General features: G+C 48.6%; 1 long non-coding RNA gene across 1 annotated transcript in view; it reads right to left on the bottom strand.

The window, feature by feature from the left end:
• The window catches only part of LOC142814733 (uncharacterized), a 28,367-nt gene extending 17,162 nt beyond the window's left edge, over positions 1-11,205 (bottom strand). The window contains exon 1 of the long non-coding RNA XR_012895063.1: positions 10,961-11,205. This is a non-coding gene — a long non-coding RNA (uncharacterized LOC142814733). The remainder of the gene's footprint in view (positions 1-10,960) is intronic.
• Between the last annotated feature and the right edge of the window lie 1,497 nt (positions 11,206-12,702).

Genomic DNA, 12,702 nt, shown 5'->3' with positions numbered 1-12,702 from the left:
GGAGCAACTAAAATTTCTTTGGAGCAGCATAAAAGTCGCCTGAAGCTTTTAAGCTAGAGCTGTCACACCACATGTTACAGGGAACTAGTTCATGAATATATGCATGCATGTTCACTTGGACTTCTGCTCAACATAAACGTAGGATTTTTGCTTTTTTTTGCAGACTTCCTATCGCTACCAGCCGCTGCAGGCGGTCGCGCTACGACTGAGCGCCCAAGCAGCAGCTGGCGCCCGCGTGACGTCAGCCAACAGCTGCAACCACTGCGAGGGCGATCCGGTTCCAGAGGCAGAGCAAGGGGCCGTTCGAGATCCAGAGGACATTCTAGATCCAAGAGCCGTTCTAACTCACGGGTGCCTATCGTCCGCATTCGTGTGCAGCAAGGAAATCAGCACCAGACCTGGGCATCCAAGATCAAGGGCTCCCAACCACAGGTAAAGCGGGGTACCAATCCAGAGCAACATTCAGATATATATGCGCAGATGCAAAGGGAAAATGCTAACCTCAGGGCCATGGTCGAGCAACTCAGGGCTGAAATAGCCGACTTAAGGAAATCACAGCAGGTTTCGTCTCCGTCTCCTTCAAACACAGTTCCCTGTACAGAGGCCACATCGGATGCGAGTCACGATGAGGTACCCATGGACGTCCATCCAGGGGCAAAACCAACAAAAAGGAGAGCGCTAGCACAACCGGCCAATAACGAGGACAGAGATTTCAAAACAGAGGTCAAGGAAACCTTGAATGATATCAAAAATGCTCTCAGGGTGGTGGTCGAGTCGATTGCGGTATTGGACAGCAGAGTCACAAAGATCGAGGCTGACCAAGTTGAAGCTTTACAATCAGCCGAGGCTACTCCAGCCCAAGTAATACCTAAGGTCAGGATCGTGCAGAAGGTGGCAACCCGTAGCGTCTCTCAGGAGAGAGCTTTTGAGGGTTCCAACAATGGGGGAACACAATTTGGCAGTGGAACTGCTGGGGCTTCCAATCAAAAAAGGCAGCTCTCCAGCAGTATATTAAATCCCAGCCAATTCGACCACATGTTATTATGCTACAGGAGACACTTACGGAAACAATGAGCCTGCCAGGCTACACCCATCACATCACGAAACCTCCAGATGGCCGCGGTATCTGCACGTTTGTGTCCAAGAAGTACACTTACATTGAGCACAATTTGCACATGGCAAATAGCAAAACTGAACACTCTTTTTTAGAAATTATACCTGGCAGCAACCTTAAAAATAGCATTTTCATACTCCACATATATAGCTCTCCAAAAGGCAGGCACCATCGCTTCACCTCATTGTTATCAAAAGCCGTTGTGATCGCTAGGAAAGTGGACGCACCCATAGTTATAGCGGGAGATTTCAACGCACCCCATCAAGCTTGGGGCTACCCTCGCACCACTGCCAAGGGAGCCGAGCTCTGGCAAGCGGTATTGGATCTGAATCTTACTTTCGTCACTGACCCCATGTTTCCTACGCGCACTGGAAATTCTTGCTCTAGGGATACTACCCCAGACCTCACGTTTGTCACAACCACGGGAGAGGTATCATGGTTAAACTTAGGAGAAAACTTGGGGAGTGACCATTGTATTTTGAGTACGACATTACAAATTCAAGCAAAGCCCCCTAAAGCTTTCAAATTTACAGATTGGGATCTTTTCCGTAAGATCAGAGCGAAGAGCGCAGAAGAGATTAATGACTCACCGAATCTCGACAAGTGGCTGTCTCAGCTGGTCGAAGACGTCAAGTCGAGCACCAAAACGATAGAGACTGATCTTCCGGTCAATAAAATGGATAGTAGGTTTTCTCATCTTCTTGAGGCTAAAAGCGCCCTCGTAGCCAGGTGGAAAGCACACCGTATGAATCGAAGACTGCGAAAACGCATCGCAAGTCTTAACCAAGAAATAATGACTTACTGTCAGACGCTGGAAAAACAGCATTGGGACGAGATTTGCAACAAGGTGGATGGTCAGATGAAAGTTGAGGGAAAATGGAACCTTCTCAAACACCTGCTGCAGGAGACCAAATCTAAATCCAACCAGACGCGCTTGGTAGACCGAATACTGCACTCAGAAAGGAAGGCTAAATCGGACACGGAAATAACGAAGTGTCTGGCACAGAGATACCTTCCTTTGGACACAACCCGGCCTCCTTCTGGCTACGCACAATACACGAGATCACCAGCCTTCGAATTGGACAAGCCCTTTCAGGAAGCAGAGGTCCGTTCCATCTTAAACAATCTTAATGGGAACTCCAGCCCGGGCCCGGATGGCATTACAAACAAGACACTACGCAATTCAGACGATGACTCTGTCACCTACCTCACCAAAGAAATCAATCGTATTTGGGAGACGGGGACTTTCCCTGAGCAATGGAAAAGGGCATCGGTTATTCTCATACCTAAACCTGGCCGGAGTCCCAGCTTTAGCAACTTATGACCCATTTCACTGATGTCCTGTATAGGCAAGGTCGCCGAGCATGTTATCAACGATCGAATATTAAAGCACATAGAGAAGACTAACCTGTTTCCGTACAACATGGTAGGTTTTAGACCACACCTATCTACTCAGGACGTCATGAAAATGCTGAAGCATCACATCATAGATCAGGAGACAAAAGACAAAGCTATTCTCGGTCTGGATCTTGAAAAGGCCTTTGACAATGTCTCGCACTCCCACATACTTGCCTCCATCTCTTCTCTCAACTTAGGAGCCAACTTTCACAAGTTCACCAGCTCGCTTCCCAGGAATAGAAAAGCCACTATACAGCTTGGGTATCTCAAGTCTGAGCCCTACGATCTCGGTTCCTTCGGCACCCCGCAGGGCTCAGTCGTCTCCCCACTGCTTTTTAACATTGTAATGTGCAGCCTTGCTGCAAAGCTCTCAAACCAAGAAAGCATCAAGTTCACCATCTACACAGACGACATCACCATATGGAGTGCCGGTGGCTCGGAGGGCTCTGTAGAGAGCTCTCTTCAAGAGGCCGTAGACTGTGTTGAAGTCTACATAAATGAAATGGGCCTCAAGCTCTCGCCAGCAAAGTCCGAACTTCTCTTATATCGACCCACGAGACGGGGACCCAAACCCAAAAAGTGGCAACCACTGGCTGACATCGACATTAAGCTGCACACGGCATCGGGGCAGCGTATTCCAAGGGTGGATTTCATACGTGTTCTGGGCATGATTATCGAGGCTAATGGACAGAATGGCCGCACGATCGACCGTCTGACTTCTAAGGCGGAAGGGGTCATCCGACTAATCTCACGCATTTCCAACAGTCGGGGTGGTCTTCGAGAGCACAACCTCCTCAGACTATTTCATGCATTCTTGATCAGCCACATAAGCTATGTCGCATCTATGCACAGGTGGCAACTCCATGAAAGAAACAAATTGAACATCCTCATAAGGAAAAGCATCAAGAAAGTTCTTGGCATTCCTATGCGCACAAGCACTGAGAACCTTATGAAACTTGGAGTCCACAACACGCTTGAAGAAGTTATCGAGGCTCAACAAACGGCACAGGTTGCCAGGCTTTCGATCACACCAGCGGGGAGAAAGATTCTGGTTGACACTGGAGTCAAACCCCTGACGCTCGAAGTGCAAAATATGCCACTCGATGATTATATACGCTCTCGCATCAAAGTATGCCCCCTTCCACAAATATGCATCCACAGTACAACGCGGGCAGGCGTGTCGCTCGAGCCTCCTCTCTTTTAGCTCAAGCTCACAAACACTCGTCTGTTTCATGCTTTGTTGATGCCGCCCAGTACGGCGTTTCCGCTCGCTTTGCGGTAGTATCCGTAGATACTAAGGGTCAGATTTTATCCTCGGCGTCGGTTCGAACCACTTCTTCTTACAAAGCAGAACAGATGGCCATTGCACTTGCACTCCTTGATCCACAAAGGACTGATATTCATACGGACTCTAAATCCGCCGCTAGGGCCTTCGCTTCTGCTTCTGTGTGCAAGGAAGTTTTGAGAATTCTCGCTCACAAGGAACTCACCCACCACACAATTATTTGGTTCCCTGCTCACCTTGGCTTGAGGGTCGGAGGCCTTCCCAATGTCAACGAGCTAGCCCACTCCAAGGCGCGAGGCTTCACTTACCGCGCCGGGACTTGTGCTTCTCAGACAGAGGAGTTAGCCACCAGCCTTCATTTTAGGGACATTTTGACTACCTTTAACGAGATCACGAAGCATTATCAATTAGGCCGTAGGTCCTTTCCATTGCCACACGAAAAGTTGTCTAGGCCACAGGCAATCTCTTTTCGCATGCTTCAGACGGGAACATACCCTAGCCTCGTAACCTGTAGCCATTACTCCGATATTTCAGAACTTTGTCCGGACTGCCAGAATCGCAGTGATTTTAACCACATGCTCTGGAGGTGCCTCTCTTTACAAAGAAAAACTGAAGAATTTTCTGAGAACTCCTTTCATTTAATGCTCACGAGTCCAGTTCTCATACAACAACTCAAGGCTGTCCAGAAGGCCCACGATGCGGCGGTGAGGCTGGGCCTCCCCGTCTCAACGTGGGAGCGGCCCGCGATCCTACCCCTATAAAACGGGGGTGGAATCCTTCAGGACCCCAATAAAAGTTTTTCATCCATCATCCATCCATCCCCAATTTATATCAACCTACCTAGCGCTTTCCGGGAATTCACATGGTATTTGTAAATGACTCTGGCTTTCAGTGATAGCTTAGCTACAATATTGAAGCACGGACTGGTAAGACTTTTTATGCATTGTATTTACTTTCCAAAAAAAAAGAGTCTGATTATATTGTCACGGGGTCGTGACGTGGCCGAAGACAGGAGACTTTGCGTTGGAATTTAACTGTTTATTTGGGCGAACCTGTGCCCGGTAAACGGAAAGTCCGATTACAGTAGCAGTCTTGGACTGGTAGCGGCGAACGGAGTGTCGGCCGTCGATCAACTACTCACAAGCGGTGAAGCGCGTCGGCATTTATACTCTTGCCGTCGAATGTTCTAGCCTTATCGCTGGCGGTGGCGTACGTTCCAGAATAATCTGTACAGTTCGCAGAGTAGGCGTGATCTTATCGAAATGAACTACTACAGCCCCAGAAGCTTCTCGAAAACTGCAGGCGCGGTTTGCGCTGAGAATGATGTAGTGTTTTGGGACGATAACAAAACTTCGGAAATAGAACGTGGCATTGCCCCCCTCTCAATAAGGCATCATCCCAATGCTTTAACTAAAGATGAAGGTGAGGCCGTCGGGGACAACCTCGTAATCAAGTGGGCCGAGACGTCGAACCACCCTGTACGGTCCGAAGTACCGTCACAGAAGCTTTTCACTTAGTCCACGTTGGCGTATTGGCGTCCATACCCAAACACGTTCACCGGGCTGGTATTCCAGGAAGTGTCGTCGAAGATTGTAGCGGCGGCTGTCGGTCGTCTGTTGATTTACGGAGACACGTGAGTTGTCGGGCTTCTTCGGCGCGTTGAAGGTACTCACTCACATCGAGGTTTTCTTCGTCCGTGACGTTGAGTAACATGGCATCGAGCGTCGTTGCCGGGCTCCTTCCATAGACCAATTTGTATGGAGATATCTGTGTCGTCTCCTACACCGCCGTGTTGTAAGCGAAGGTCACGTACGGAAGAATGGCGTCCCATGTTTTGTGTTCCACATCGACGTACATTGCCAGCATGTCGGCGATCGTCTTGTTAAGCCGCTCGGTGAGGCCGTTGGTCTGTGGGTGGTACGCTGTCGTCCGGCGGTGGTTCGTCGGGCTGTATGCCAAGATCGCTTGAGTTAAGTCGGCAGTAAATGCCGTTCCTCTGTCGGTGATAAGGACCTCTGGGGCACCGTGACGTAGGACGATATTTTCGACGAAGAACTTAGCTACCTCGGATGCACTGCCTTTGGAAAGGGCTTTTGTTTCGGCGTAGCGGGTGAGGTAGTCGGTAGCTACCACGATCCACTTCTTTCCGAAAGACGACGTCGGGAACAGCCCCAGTAGGTCCATACCAATCTGCTGGAAAGGTCGGCAAGGTGGTTCAATTGGCTGCAGAAGTCCCGCTGGCCTTGTCAGCGGTGTCTTGCGTTGCTGACAGTCCTGGCATGTCCTCACATAACGAGTGACGTCGGTGGTAAGACGTGGCCAGTAGTACCTTTCTTGTATTCTCGCGAGCATGCGAGAAACACCGAGGTGCCCTGCCGTCGGATCGTCGTGCAAGGCCTGCAGGAGTTCTGGTCGCAGAGCTGAAGGCACCACAAGGCGGTACTTAGCTCAAAGCGGTGAAAATTTTTCTTTTGTAGAAGACCGTTTCACAGGAAGAACGACGCAAGTGCGCACTTGAATACCTTCGGGACTTCGGCGGTCCTGCCTTCAAGGTATTCTATTAGGGCCTTAAGTTCCGGGTCGGCCCGCTGTCGTTCAGCGAAGTCGTCGGTAGTTATCGTCCCAAGAAGTAGTCGTCAACCGGGTCGTCGGGTGGTGGTTGGTCGACAGGCGCGCAAGAGAGACAGTCGGCGTCAGAGTGTTTCTTGCCGGACTTGTAAATGACAGTAATGTCATATTCTTGAAGTCTCAAGCTCCATCTTGCCAGGCGACCTGAAGGGTCCTTCAAGGTGGCTAGCCAACACAAGACGTGGTGGTCGCTCACAACTTTGAAGGGCCTGCCGTAGAGGTAGGGGTGAAATTTCGACGTAGCCCAGATGATGGCGAGGCACTCCTTTTCTGTTGTGGAATAATTGGCTTCTGCATTGGATAGCGATCGGCTGGCATAAATAATAACCCTTTCAAGTCCATCAGGCCTCTGCACAAGAACAGCGCCAAGACCTACGCTGCTTGCATCAGTGTGTATTTCTGTCTCGGCGAATTCGTCGAAATGGGTAAGTAACGGAGGCATTTGGAGGCGATGTTTAAGCTCCTGGAAAGCGTGTTCCTGCGGCGTTTCCCACTTGAACTCCACGTCGGCCTTGGTAAGGTTAGTGAGAGGATCAGCGATTCGGGCGAAGTTTTTCACGAACCGCCTATAATAGGCGCACAGGCCCAGAAATCGGCGCACCGCCTTCTTGTCAGTGGGCGGCGGGAAGTCGGCGATGGCGGCTGTTTTCCGTCGATCGGAGTGAACTCCAGACTTGCTAATAACGTGCCCCAGAAACAAGAGCTCCTCGTACGCAAATCTGCACTTTTCTGGCTTCAGTGTGAGTCCGGACGTCTTGATGGCTTGAAGTACAGCTTCAAGGCGCCGAAGATTCTCGTCGAAACTCGAGGAAAACACGACGACGTCGTCCAAGTACACAAGGCAAGTCTGCCACTTCAATTCTGCCAGTACTGTATCCATAACGCGTTGAAAAGTTGCAGGCGCTGAGCAAAGACCGAAGGGCATCACCTGAATCTCGAAGAGGCCGTCCGGTGTTATAAACGCCGTGTTCTCTCGGTCTCTTTCGTCGACTTCGATTTGCCAATAGCCAGTCTTGAGGTCCATCGACGAAACATACTTGGCGTTATGGAGCCGATCAAGTGCGCCGTCTATTCGTGGAAAAGAATACATGTACTTTCTTGTGATTTTGTTCAGGCGGCAATAATCGACGCAGAATCGTAGGGTCCCATCCTTTTTCTTCACTAACACCACGGGGGAGGCCCCTGGACTCTTGGATGGCTGGATAATGTCATCCCGCAGCATTTCATCAACTTGCCTCTTCATGGCCTCACGTTCTCGCGTCGAAACCCTGTACGGACTCTGACGGAGTGGTCTGGGATTTTCTTCGGTTATGTTGCGATGTTTCGTGATTGGGGTCTGCCGAATTTTTGATGACGACAAAAAGCAATCTTCATATTGCAGGAGCAGGGCCTTGAGCTGTTCTTGCTTATGGTTCGGAAATCTGGGATTGACATCGAAAGCTATGAGAGGGGCTTGGTTTCTCTCAGCAGGTTCCGCAGAATCGGCGAGGACGAAAGCACTGGTGGCTTCGACAATTTCTTCGATGTATGCGACCGTTGTTTCTTTGTTCACATGTTTGTACTCATTGCTGAAATTCGTGAGCATAACCGTTGCTTTGCCTCCCCGCAGCTCTGCGATTCCTCTTGCGACGCAAATATTTCGGGTGACCAAGAGATGCTGACTGCCTTCAACGACGCCTTCCAAGTCAGGTGATTTAGGAGCGCCGACTGAAATAATGACGCTTGAGCGAGGCGGAATGGTGACTTGTTCTTCCAGGACATTCAAGGCATGGTTTCCTGACGGCGTGCGCGGCGGTAATGCTTCTTCTGTGGATAACGTTATTGACTTTGTTTTTAAGTTGATGACAGCACCATGAAGGCATAAGAAGTCCATGCCAAGGATGACATCTCTCGAGCAACGCTGTAGGACTACGAAGTCTGTAGGATAAATACGGCCGTTAATGGTGACTCTCGCTGTGCAGATTCCTACAGGCGTTACGAGATGACCTCCGGCTGTGCGGATTTCAGGGCCTTCCCAAGCTGTCCTAACTTTCTTTAACTTCACGGTGAACGACCCACTGATGACGGAGTAGTCGGCTTCAGTATCGACGAGAGCAGTCACACTGTGGCCGTCGATAAGAACGTCGAGGTCGCTAGTTCGCCGTCTCGCATTACAGTTAGGGCGTGGCGTCGGGTCACGGCTGAGTCGGCTTGTTCCGCTGCTCAGGGTTAGCGTCCGTGTCTTCTTTGCCGCTTGGGCTGGGGTCGCAGCTTGAAGGGGGCGTCCGGAACATCAAAGAAGCAGCACCTCCACCAGATGTCACGGGGTCGTGACGTGGCCGAAGACAGGAGACTGAGTTGAAATTTAACTGTTTATTTGGGCGAACCTGTGCCCGGTAAACGGAAAGTCCGATTACAGTAGCAGTCTTGGACTGATAGCGGCGAAAGGAGCGTCGGCCGTCGATCAACTTATCACAGGCGGCGAAGCGCATCGGCATTTATACTCTTGCCGTCGAATGTTCTAGCGTTATCGCTGGCGGTGGCGTAGGTTCCAGAATAATCTGTACAGTTTGCAGAGTAGGCGTGATCTTATCGAAATGATCTACTACAGCCCGGAAGCTTCTCGAAAACTGCAGGCGCGGTTTGTGCTGAGAATTGTGCAGTGTTTTGAGATGATAACAAAACTTGGGAAATGGAACGTGGCAATATTATTGCTTTTATTAGTACAACCTAATCGTTCAATGTGTGGAGAAGTGGTTGCTGTCATCGTTTATGTACATAATTATTAGGTTCCTGATTAATGAGCGGTTCATAAAAAAAAGGTTTTGTAACTGGCCCGTACTGGCCATTATTTATTATGGCTCAAGAAAATTTAGAGCTATGAGGGAGTAAGTAGTTACACTTGGCAAACTGTTTGACATATACAGTCCTCGAGGTCGAGAAGCTAAGCCGAGACATACCGGAATAGTGGAACACCATGCTTTCTAGGAGAAGTAACAGTGATTGTACAGCATGCGGTACTGCTGATAAAATTTGCCCACTGTATGGACTTAAAACTTAACTATCCTGTATGAAATATTTTGAATGTAAACTAACAAATAGGTCCACAAATTTAAGAAAAATTTAGTAAATGGTCAGTTCTATATGCAGGTACTAAATTACTGTATTTTAATACAGTCAAGCAAGACTGTTGTCCAAGCACAACTAGCTCATTATTACCTATCTGACAGTAACCACAACAGTTGCAAACTGACTGAAGTCACCTGGTAACTTTTATAGTATAAGCGGGTTCAAATTGTTAAGAAAGTTGTTGCCAGGAACGTTTTCAACTACATTGCACGTTCATGTCCACTGTGATGACATCTCCGAATCGCCGGGGTAACGTATGGATTTCAAGCGTATGTCATATACTTGCTCCCTGAGAGAACACAACAACGAAGAGTACACGCATGCTTGACACAAATAATAAAATTTTTGAAAAAGATGTAGCAGGTTTTGTCTCTTGGTGCAGATCCCTGCAGGCACTTACCTCATCACCACCCCATTTTGCCAACAAGCAGCCCATGTAAGACGTTCGAACATGCGCTATTATGTCGGGTCATAACCAGTTTCCTCTAACCACCTTGCACTTAGTTCTGGCACGACATAGGTTTCAAAGATTTATTTCTTGCAAACTATGTGAGTAATTGTAGATCATTCTTCAGCAGTTATTTTCGTGCTTACTCGATAGGAAAACATTAGCTACAAATTTTTTAAGTTTCTAAAATATGAATGGTAATTGAATTGTGAATGGTAATCTACACCCAGCCTTAGTATATATTTCCTTTATAATCATTTTCAATTTGAGGCATGGCACAAATTTTGAAGCACGATTGAAGCCTCTCATATGCATGTTTCGTTTATTTGAAGGTGCTATTGAACAATTTTGAATTAATCCTTCAATGAACTAAAGACTGAATGCTTTGCGAATTTCCTGCCACAAAATGTATTTTACTAAGTAAATTGTTCTGGGCTTGTTACAAAAGCTGAAGATGATGACGATACTGACTGCCGCATCGTCATTGATGAGACAGAGGATAGCGCGTGTACAATTCAGGTGCACACACGAGGCCCAATGTCAGTGCTACATTTCCAATTTACACACGAGCGCACGCAATATGTATGCTTTACCGCAATACACAGCGTGCACTTCACCGCAAGGCACGACTGCCTTGCGGCACTGTTTATTTTAAGAAAACGCTTAAGGTGGCAATTTTGACCGGAGATTTATAGTGCTCCCAATATATCTTCAATTTTATTTCCTTTTTTTTTCTTTTGTATACACCACAAGAACAGACATAGCTTATAAAACCGATTATCGTAATCGGCGACAGCATATTTAAGCCACTGGGAAAATAACGTCGTGTGAACGCCTGCGAATACTCCATCGCTTCCAACTTGTGCATTTCGTATCTGTCTCACGCAGCTACGCAAGACGAAGCTTCAATGAAAGTTTTGGCACAAGCATGCACTTCACCCAAGCGACACATCGATCCTTACGCAACACACGCACTTACCAGGCATACACGTACGGCATACATCCACAAATAGCATGACGCACGGTGTTCATGATCGGGCAAGTCGTTACCACATGCTTATAGACAGTATTACAGAACGAGACCACGTATCCATGCGCAGAGGCGGTTCTCGCGAATGCGTACAGCTCCCGCCCAAGCAAAGACCACGGAGAAATAACCACCCCACGGTAAAGATCCTCACAAGTTAGTGAGGAACCTTACGGTAGACTTTTCGTTCTCACCACGTAAACGTCCCCAAAAAATGTCTAACACGGCGATTCTGTCGCCGTCTATTCATACATTTTGGGCCAAGTCAAGCCGGTTTTAGGCGCCTATTGGGTGAACCTTGCGTTTTGGCCACGGAGGTGGTTTTGACCCTAAAAGGTTCGTTCCACCCGGTGGTAGCAGACGCGGCCGCTGTGCGCGAAAGTACAAAGGCTAAAGGCGCAGCGTTTCCAGTGCGTTTTCGAGGAAACGCGCCAATTTTCACAGCCCAAGGAGGGCTATGGCGGCGCCCAGGGAGGAGTTTATGAAAAGGTGAAAAGAGGAGGTCGTGGTGTTTTGCAGCTCCCATAGACATTAGCGCCAGAGTTCTCTCTAGTGTATATTAAGGAACTCTATGCTCCTTGGAACGAACACATCATTTTTAAAAACACGACCTACTCTACTCCTGACCTGCCCAGCTGGCGGCGGTCTACGGAGCCATAGAGTTTCCCACAATACTTACTAGAGGGAACTCTGGCGCTAGCGTCTATGACGTCCTGAAAAAAGAATCGTCAGGACTAGCGACGGCCTTGGCGAGAGGGGTGGATGACATGCGCACCGTGTCCCCCCAGGTGCAAATTGTAGTATGCACAGTACCGGAAGTACCGGTGCGCAACGTCAACCTGCGAAGAGCGGTTGTCGACGCAAACAAGGAGATATGGCGGATTAGTCGAGAGAAGGGTTTCGAGGTAGTGGATTTAAACAGGGAAGTGCACAGGTGGGGTGGATTCCAAAGGGACAGGATTCATTTCGATAAGAGGCTTGGACACGAGGTGGGCTGGCGACTGGCAGGACGCGCAGTAGCTTTTTTGGGGGGCTCACGGGCCCTTCGGAGTCCGGGGTAGCTCGTAACAGGGAAAGCAACCAGGAGGACGCTTTGACAGGTAGAATTGCGAAAAACCAGAAAAAAGGTAAAAGAAAAAGGAAAAAGGCGCGTGTTGCAATTAGTTACATAAACATGCAGGGTGGCAGAAAGAAGGCAAAATGGTTAGAGATTGAGGAGCACTTAAACAAAGAACAGATAGGCGTGTATGCGGTTACAGAAACACACCTTAGAGACTTGGAAGAGCCACCACATATTAAAAATTATGTTTGGGAAGGGTGTAACAGGACCATATCGGAAAGGAAAGGTGGGGGTGTAGGAATGCTAATTCACCGCGGAGCCAAATGGGTTAGAGTGAAACAGACGTGTTCAGAGCACCTCTGGGTTCGGGGCACAGTAGGTGGAAAGGAAACGTGGCTAGGGGTAGCCTACTTGTGGACGGGGAATAACTGCAGAGAAAAGAATCAGGAGATAGTGGATTGCATGAGTGCGGATATTAAGGAATTTGGTAATGGGGCCGAAATCATCCTTCTAGGGGACATGAATGCCCACATACATGACCTTGACGGATATTCAGACACCAATGGGAAGTTATTACTAGATCTTTGCGAGCAACATAGTCTGGAGATAGTTAACACGGGGCCTAAATGTGACG

Source organism: Rhipicephalus microplus, chromosome 1 (genome assembly GCF_043290135.1).
Source record: "Rhipicephalus microplus isolate Deutch F79 chromosome 1, USDA_Rmic, whole genome shotgun sequence".
Lineage (NCBI taxonomy): Eukaryota > Metazoa > Arthropoda > Arachnida > Ixodida > Ixodidae > Rhipicephalus > Rhipicephalus microplus.
This window is presented reverse-complemented; position numbering and strand designations above follow the sequence as displayed.